Here is an 8,416-nt window from a genome sequence, read left to right as displayed (position 1 = left end):
ATTCAATGTGTTGATGTCTATTGAGCTGTGTACTCACAAACTCAACCCATCGTCATCGTCATCGTCATCACAATCATCGCCATCATCAGCAGCGTACAAAACAAGTTGAAACTGGTGAATATTTCCTACAACCCACAAAAAAAACAAAACGGAACAAGCTCAGCTGCTTGAATGACGCCATAGGATCGAGCGAGATAGCCATACACAACAAAACCCCACAACACACGAATCAAACGACCACAACTTTCGTTGACTGTGTGTGTAAGGGGAAGAATTTTCTTTCATATCAAAGTCCAACCAACAACCAGCAAGTATCAAAACAAGAAAAAGCTCACCTGCTAGCAGTGGGTGCGTAGAAAAATCGGCGTCATAAATTTACTCTCTCTCCAAAGAGCGAAAGCGAACACCTCACTTACTCGTTCCTAGAAATCTGAAAATAAAGAGTACGAGAACAAACTTTGTTTACCAATATTGACGATTGAGAAGCGATGAAAGCTGGGAAATTCTCAAGTCCTGACTTCTGTGTGCTTTTTCCGAGCACTTGTTCTTGTCGTTTGTTCTCTCAACCTTAAATAATTAATTTTTTGATCAAACCAAGCTCAACTTACCGCAAAAAGCATTTCAAGAAATTGCCATTAAACACGAAAATTCAAACATTCAATGATTGTTCTTCAAACTGATGGAAAATCATCTCTTTAGTGAACCACTCTACTCTTCTCTTATCGTAACGGTATAAGTGGGGTAGAGCTGTTGTGCTAGAAGCTTTCATGTGTGCTTTTCTCTTATAAGATATTGCATGCAACTGAGATGGTGCGAGGGTTACCTTTATATTTTCAATAATATTTTGGTGAAACATTTTCCTGTAAGAAATGCAGTGGTTGTTAAAGGCGTTTGTCAAAAATATTAAAACTTTCTGAACTTCTTTTAACCCCATGTATCAAAAAACCAGCAAGTTATCTTTTAATGTATACAGGGCTAGAAGCGACCATGAGGCAAAAAAGTAGAGAAAAATTGTGACTTTTGAATAAAATCAGGACAAAATTAGTGACCACGTCAAGCAGAAAATTACATTAATAGGGACTCCAAACTCCAAATATTACAACTAAAAGATTAAATGACCAAATTATTAACGCTTTTTAATCGCATCCATAAGCTCCTGGGAAATAAAGAAATTCACTTTATCGCATGGCACTGACATCGGTTTTAGTCGATTTTAGGTCTTTTCCGGTTTCTCAAGTTCTGAGGTCTGAATAGTTTCTTTTTTGTTCAAAACTCATCCATGTTTTACGCAGCACTTAAGAAGTGTTTCCATAAGAAAATCTTGACTTCAATCCTTTAATGCATGCCTTTTTTTAAAATGAGAATAGCAGAGTTCAGTAAAATAATAATATTTTAACTCGAATAACATAACTGAGCAGGTTTGAAGTCGGTGTTATAAAAGTTATGGCGCATCAAAGTTGGAAAGTAATTTTAGAAATTCTAAATCCATTCGAATAAGATTTTGCAAATTTCTTCCTGACCTTGTTAATTGGGTGCAAGAAGGTATTTGTGATTGATTGAGATTAAAAAATTTGTAAGAATTTAAAAATCTAGAGAAATAATAGCGATTTTCCAAAAACTACTTAAAAAAATGAATAAATTTGATTTTTGCAATTTTCCCGCCTACTTTGTTCGATATCTCACACATAAATTACAATATCTTAGTAAACATAACATGGGCTAAATTCTTTTAATCTCTAAAATATTTTTTGTCAATACATCACTTAAAATATCCAAGCGAGATATTTGGATTTTGATTAGTGTTGTTTTAAACAACACCATATGTTAACGCGTAAATTAAGGCCACATTATTCAGTCTCATAATGCTGAAGCATAACGAGAGAAAACAAACCAATTGAGAGCAAATTTATCAGCAGTTGATAATTATCATACAGACTGGACTCTTTTAGCACAGCTGATCAACACCACGATCTAGAAGTGATATTTTCAGTTCAATAAATTATTTAACCGTAGTAACGGGAAATAACTTGATCCTTAGATGTATTTGAAATAAAGTGTTAACAAACATTTCAGAAAATTTGGAATTTACTCTTAAATCACTCTAGATCAACGACATTTCATTTTACGATACTATATGACGTTCACGTTCACGAATTGAATCTGATTTTTAATCGTTAATTTCAATTTGCAGTTCAAAAAATCTTTTGTATAGAAATCTGGGCACACAAAAACCCTAGATCGCATATAGAATGGGGATTTATGAACAAGTTTCATTAATCCAATACAAATTTCACACATCTAAAAGTTGGTAGCCATTTAACAGGTGCTTACTTCTCCAACAATCGATAGAATAAGCAAACAAAATCTGAAACCTAGCATCCATTACTTCATTACTTATCGCTTTGATTATAAGATAGTTTATTTCGTTACAAATTGTATGCCGTTGAGAAATATTCTTCAAGAAATCAATTTAAGCCTCATTTTTTTTAAGCTAAATAAGACCATAAAACTCACATTTTCCGAGGTCCTAAAATTTTTAGAGCTTAACATTTTGGGTGCCTTAAATCCAAATATGCAACCAGTTTTGTATTCTATCAGTTTTTGTTTTTAAAATATCTTTTGAAAAAAGATTAAAATCATTTAAGGATATTATACAGTTTTTTGGCATAATTTGGAAACATTACACAAAAATTTAAAATAAATATTATTAAACAATTATTAACTTTCCCTTAGAACGCAAATAGTTTTGATTTTTCGAAAAAAAATACAGAAGTTTTCTTTTTGTTTACTATTTCCTATTCTCAAAAATAGGGGAACTTTAACGAATTTTTCATTAAAAACAGAAATATTTGTAATGATATCTTTACAAATATTCAAAAACTATATAATTTAACTACAATATAGATTATTCATCATTAACATCATCAAAATATGATTCCTTAATTGAATGAAGTAGAAAAACAAAATGAGAATCAGGTTTTTTTTCATGTAGATTTCTTAGTTCATCAATTATCAATGATTGATTCCACTGATTCATTTTCAAACTCCATGTTAACAAGACAAGAGGTAATAGACAAATTCTGACAAAAGATTCGAGTTCAGAACCCAATACTCTACCGAATCCATCATTAAAACATACGCACCAAAATGCTGTTCCCTTGAGTTAATATAAAAATAAGTTTTCAAAATGGTTATACGTTTTTATTTAACCAGTCAGTGTAAGTTTTCAATGATGAATTATACATGATGTTTCATAAATATAGTACCTAGGTTATTATTTTGTACTTCAAAAATGAATTTTTTTAGCCATTTAGCCATTTATTTCTAGCCAATAGACTAGAATATTATGCGTTCGACTTTGGTCACAGGCCCTCTTGATATAGAACGAAATATTTATTTCTTTTCAGCAAATTAAATTCAAATTATTTTTTGAATTAATTCCTTTACAATCAAAATTAATTTTTTGTTATCTTTTTCCAATCCTGATATCACATTTCAAATCGCGGTTAAATACTTTTTCAAACTCAAGATATAACAGCGGAGTTTTTCAATAAACTTTTCCATTGAAAATGAAGAAAAAAATGTGAATTAAGGTGAACAATAAATGAAAATTATTATCATTTTGCTGATCAATTTTTAATCATGGTGAATTTGTTACGTGATCTGAAATTTATTTTAAAATTCAAATTTAATTTCTTTTTGAATCTGGTTATTTATTAGGGGAGAGGCGGGCTACATGCGCATATTAAGGACAGCACTAATTTTCTCCCATATTCCAATAGACAGGAGCCTGAAAACTATACACACATGAGCGGACATCTGTTTTGTATACGTTAGAGCAATTTTTCTGTTAAAATCTCTTACAGTTTTTGTGAAAATAATTTTATAATAAAGAAGTCAAAATAGCCGATTTCCGAAACTGGCGGGCTAGATGCACATATTTATGTTTTTAGCTATATTTCATCAACACTTGCAATATTTTGATATTATTTTATTGAAAATGGTAGAAACGGATGATGAGCGTACGTCAAGGCTGAAAATTTGTTGAAATTTTTTACATCACTAGTTCTTGTGCATGAAACATAGTTAGATATACCATATGGCCATTGTTACATTTAATTCTATGTTCAGAAATTTTGATACGATATTAGGAGCAAATACGCAAACAGTTACTTTTACCCATTTTCCATCAAATAATTAGGAGCGTGCAAACAAGAAACACACCCCTGTCGATGAAAACAAATATCAAAACACTGAGCAAAAACAACCGAAAGAACTCGGAATTCGGATGAATTGTCAACCAGACATCGGATTGAAAATTAAACCGTTTGAGCGCAAGTTGGCCACAAGAGAGACGCCACTGAATTTTCATTCGTGGGAAAATTTTAAGTTTTGCGGTTGGCTCGACTGACCGACAGTCGTCACTAGTTCCGGGACAGTCAAGAAGCTCGCCAGCGAATATTATTGCGAGCAGTTTTAAGTGCCGAAAACACAAATCGGGATCGACGTTTCGCGAGTGGTGTGTGCGCCGCAGCCGCTAGAAATCGGCACGGAAAAGAAAATCAGATTGAACGCGATCCAAGGGATCGGTCAGGCACACAAGCAAAGCTTTATCTTCCCCCACGGGAAAACGTGCGAGTGAAGCATCGAAAGGCACAGAAGCGCACGCCTAGGCCAGAAGGAATTGTCGGTCGATTAAGGGCGGAAGACGTCGCAAAAGGCAAAGTTCGCTTGTACACACCTTTCGACCACGGCCAAAAGCGAATCTCACAGAGAGAAAATCTGCGCAAGGCGCTAACAAAAAGGGAAAGATTTCGTAGGTCGTGCGTGGCCACAGTTGGCATATCAGCATCCAAAAGGGGTCGGAAGTAAGTTGAGGTTAGATTTCTTCAACAAATCTTTTTTCTAACCCCACTTTTCCGTCCCAATAGGACCCTTTTTTTTTTGCCATACCTTTTTTCTTTTTGGCCACATCTTTTTGCTACACCTTTACTGCCATACCGCTTTGCCACTTCTGTTTGCCACATCTTTTCTCACCCTTGGTGATATTCGGCTCACCGGATTCGGCGCTTGGTACTCGCTTCTTCTCGCCAGTAGTGGGAGCGTTTATTGTCAGGAAGCCACTGTGCCGGAAAACTTCAGCTAGTTCTTGCTGCCTATTGCAGTTCCACTCGCGGTGCCCATTGGACACAAGGCGCCGAGAAGCGCCAAGGTTCCCAAGGGAAAAGGCGCAAGAGGCTTCGAGGGATCGGAGATATAGGAAAACCACGTGCGGAAGGTGGAAGGCGTTCCCGGTTGCAACCGGGGAAAACATCCTTGGTCATCGGATGACAACGAAGAAGCAGCATTTCTTCCGGAGAACCACCGGAACAACAGGATCCAGCAGGAGGATCTGCGCGTTCAGCGGCCCAAGCCGGAACGTGCAGGGTCGCGTGTCAGCGAACCACGAGTTGCGCAATTTGATCATCATCAACATGGTTTCGGTCAGCCCCCAGATGGCAAGGCACTCGGAGAGGAGCATCCATAAAAAGTACCCGAAAGTTGGGTCAGCAGCACGCAGCAAAGCCGAAATGTAAGTCGCTCTTTTAAATTCAATCATGTTTGAGGGAAATAAAATGGGTTTTTTTGAATTTAGCAACACATTAATGTTGCCATCATAATTATGTTTGCGTTTGTATTATTTGTGGCACAAAGCCATTATTAATTATTCGTCACACCATATTTCATGGTAATATTTTGTTCATATCATATTTTTTTCGGATCAGTATGAAGTTCTTCTGTTTTTGCTGTAAGATCGTGATTTGAGCGTAGATTTAATGTTTAAATGATAAAAAGTAAAAAAATTATAAGACTAATCTATTTTTCTTGATATAGGCATTTAACCTGCCTTGATATGGGCATTCAGAACCTGTCTCTTATTCCAATATCTTATCATTTACAACTTCGCCAAAAGCTTCAATTTGTTGAATTTCCGATTTCCAGATGAATAAGAAAGAAAAGCCATTAAAATTTTTGTTCACAGAATCTGTACGCACGATAATTAAAGTTCAATATATTATAACAAAACTGACAAAAATCATGTTTGAATTTTTAAATTTTTTCGACTTTATATAACAATTAAATTTTTTCATGCCATGTGTTAAAAGCTTATTACCCTTAAACTGCAATGATTAGATATGATGAATCTCCAGCCATATCGTCAATCAGCTGTATGCGCATATTACCCAACATGCGCATTTAGGAACACTTCCTCCTATGTATTACTTTATGTATTATATTTCTCTGTTTATCGTAGCGTATCGTAATCGTATCAGAAAAAAAATTTCGCGTTTGAGTGATAAAAAAATTTCAAAAATTAATTTCCTATTTATTATGCATTTTAATTTATTTCCAATATTTGTGACTAAATTTGAATCATGAATAAAAAAAACGCCCGATGGCCGGCTCCTTCGCACGGGCTTGGTTCGGAGAATGGAACTTTTTTGATATGTCTTAAATATTTAGTTCTCACGCAATGCAAATGAATATATAGCTAAGTTGGCAAGTCGATTGCTTCCTGAGGCGATGTCCGTGAGTTCAAGCCCAAGAACATCGAACACAGTTGTAACGGATAATTTTTTCAATAACTGCCCGCCAAGGTTGATATAAAGTCGCGAATGCCATAAAAAAAGGGAAAATTATTATAATCGAAACAAAAAAAAAGCAATGCAAATGAAATTCCGATATATGAAGCTTACTGGAAAATTCATCGGGTAAAACTTTGCCGAAGGCGGCAAAGCAGTAGGTGTAGCGAGAACGCCCCAAACAGAGCATTCTTTTTTCATTAGAAAAAACAAGCAACACTGACAGATTTTCCGGCCAATTTTCAGAAATATTATTAAACAAGTTAAAAACGAACACACACATATAGGATCTCAGTGAAACTTCATGTTTCTTTGAAGAGATCTAAATTCTACTTAAGACTAAGCGTACATCTTTCAAGGATATAATGGCTGGCATTTTACTAATGCTAACACCATCAACCCACAGAAAGAGTACTATGTTTGCCGTGACCAAGACTTGATCTCATGACCTCTGGCTTAGGAGATTTGAACGCTATCCTCTAGGCCACGGTCGGTCTAATAACTTCAGAGCATTGAAATGTTATGAAATGATCGTCATTCGAATGGATCATAAAGCCGAATAGGCCCCTAGGTCAAATTAGTTATAATGCAGAATGGATGTTTGGCCGAATGAATGGTGGATTGCATGGAAAGTCCGGTCCGGCCTGGATGCTCGGGTTTCATTAAAAAAAGCTCGGATTTATTCAATTTATCTGTCAAATCAACAAACAAAACAACAAAAAATAAATTGTACGTCTCGGTGTACGAGTGGTTAGCGTGGTAAGACGGTAATCGCTGGTCCACTGATGGCATGGGTTCGATTCCCATCTAGAGTGTCCGTCTCGGGATTTCCCGGTCGGGAATTCCCGGGAATTTGAAAAATTCGGGAATTCCCGATTCCCGGGAATCATAGTTTCATTCCCGGGAATTCCCGACATGTATGAAATTACTTCTCTGGAAAAGCCTGATATAGCCTCTGGAACCATTCTTATTGTTCGTATTTTAAATGTAGTCATACAGATCTTATTAAGAATATGCCGATTTCTGTGGCAGTAGACATTTTGCAGCCATTTGGTGCAATTTTTTTTATTTAATTAGATAGGTTTAAAAAGATTATATGTATTTCAACACCGTTTTCATTGAACGAAAACCCAAAACAGTTCGAAAAATATATGAAAAATTGCGCAACTGGTAGGCAGATTGTGTTTTCTCGAAAGTAGCATTTATGCAATTGTTTCCCTCTGGCTTTGAAATTCAGATGAGTTTCAAAACTTAAAAATGAAGAAGACATCTTTTTTTCATATGAAGAGCAAATATGTAAAGTGTTCAGAAAAATGGAAAAAAAAGTTGAATTAATCAAACAAATAAAAAGATATTTTTTTATTAACCGCTTATTGCATGAATGAATTCTTCATTTGATTTATTCAGGTTTTTTTTCGTTTGACTGTTTTTAATTAATCATTGTTGAAAACAGTTTGATTTATTTGATTAAAAATAAGTTAAATAACCATTATGAAGAGATCATTTTGAACAAATTATAGGCTTGTATACACGAATGGTTCGATAAGCTATATTTGGATCAAAGTGCATATGTTTTACATGTTTTTGAATATTCCCGGGATCCCGGGAATTCCCGGGAAACAAGCCACCAGATTTCCCGATTCCCGGGAACAACAATATGGCCGGGAAATGGACACTCTATTCCCATCCCGGTACTGGGTGTTAAATGTTAATCTTAAGTTGTCCATGTCATTTTATTCAGTCTGTAAAGACTAAGAACGGCTAAGACGGTGTATGTCTTTTTTTAAAACAAC

The sequence above is a fragment of the Uranotaenia lowii genome, chromosome 2 (assembly GCF_029784155.1).
Source record: "Uranotaenia lowii strain MFRU-FL chromosome 2, ASM2978415v1, whole genome shotgun sequence".
NCBI lineage: Eukaryota > Metazoa > Arthropoda > Insecta > Diptera > Culicidae > Uranotaenia > Uranotaenia lowii.
Note: the sequence above shows the minus strand (reverse complement) of the source record.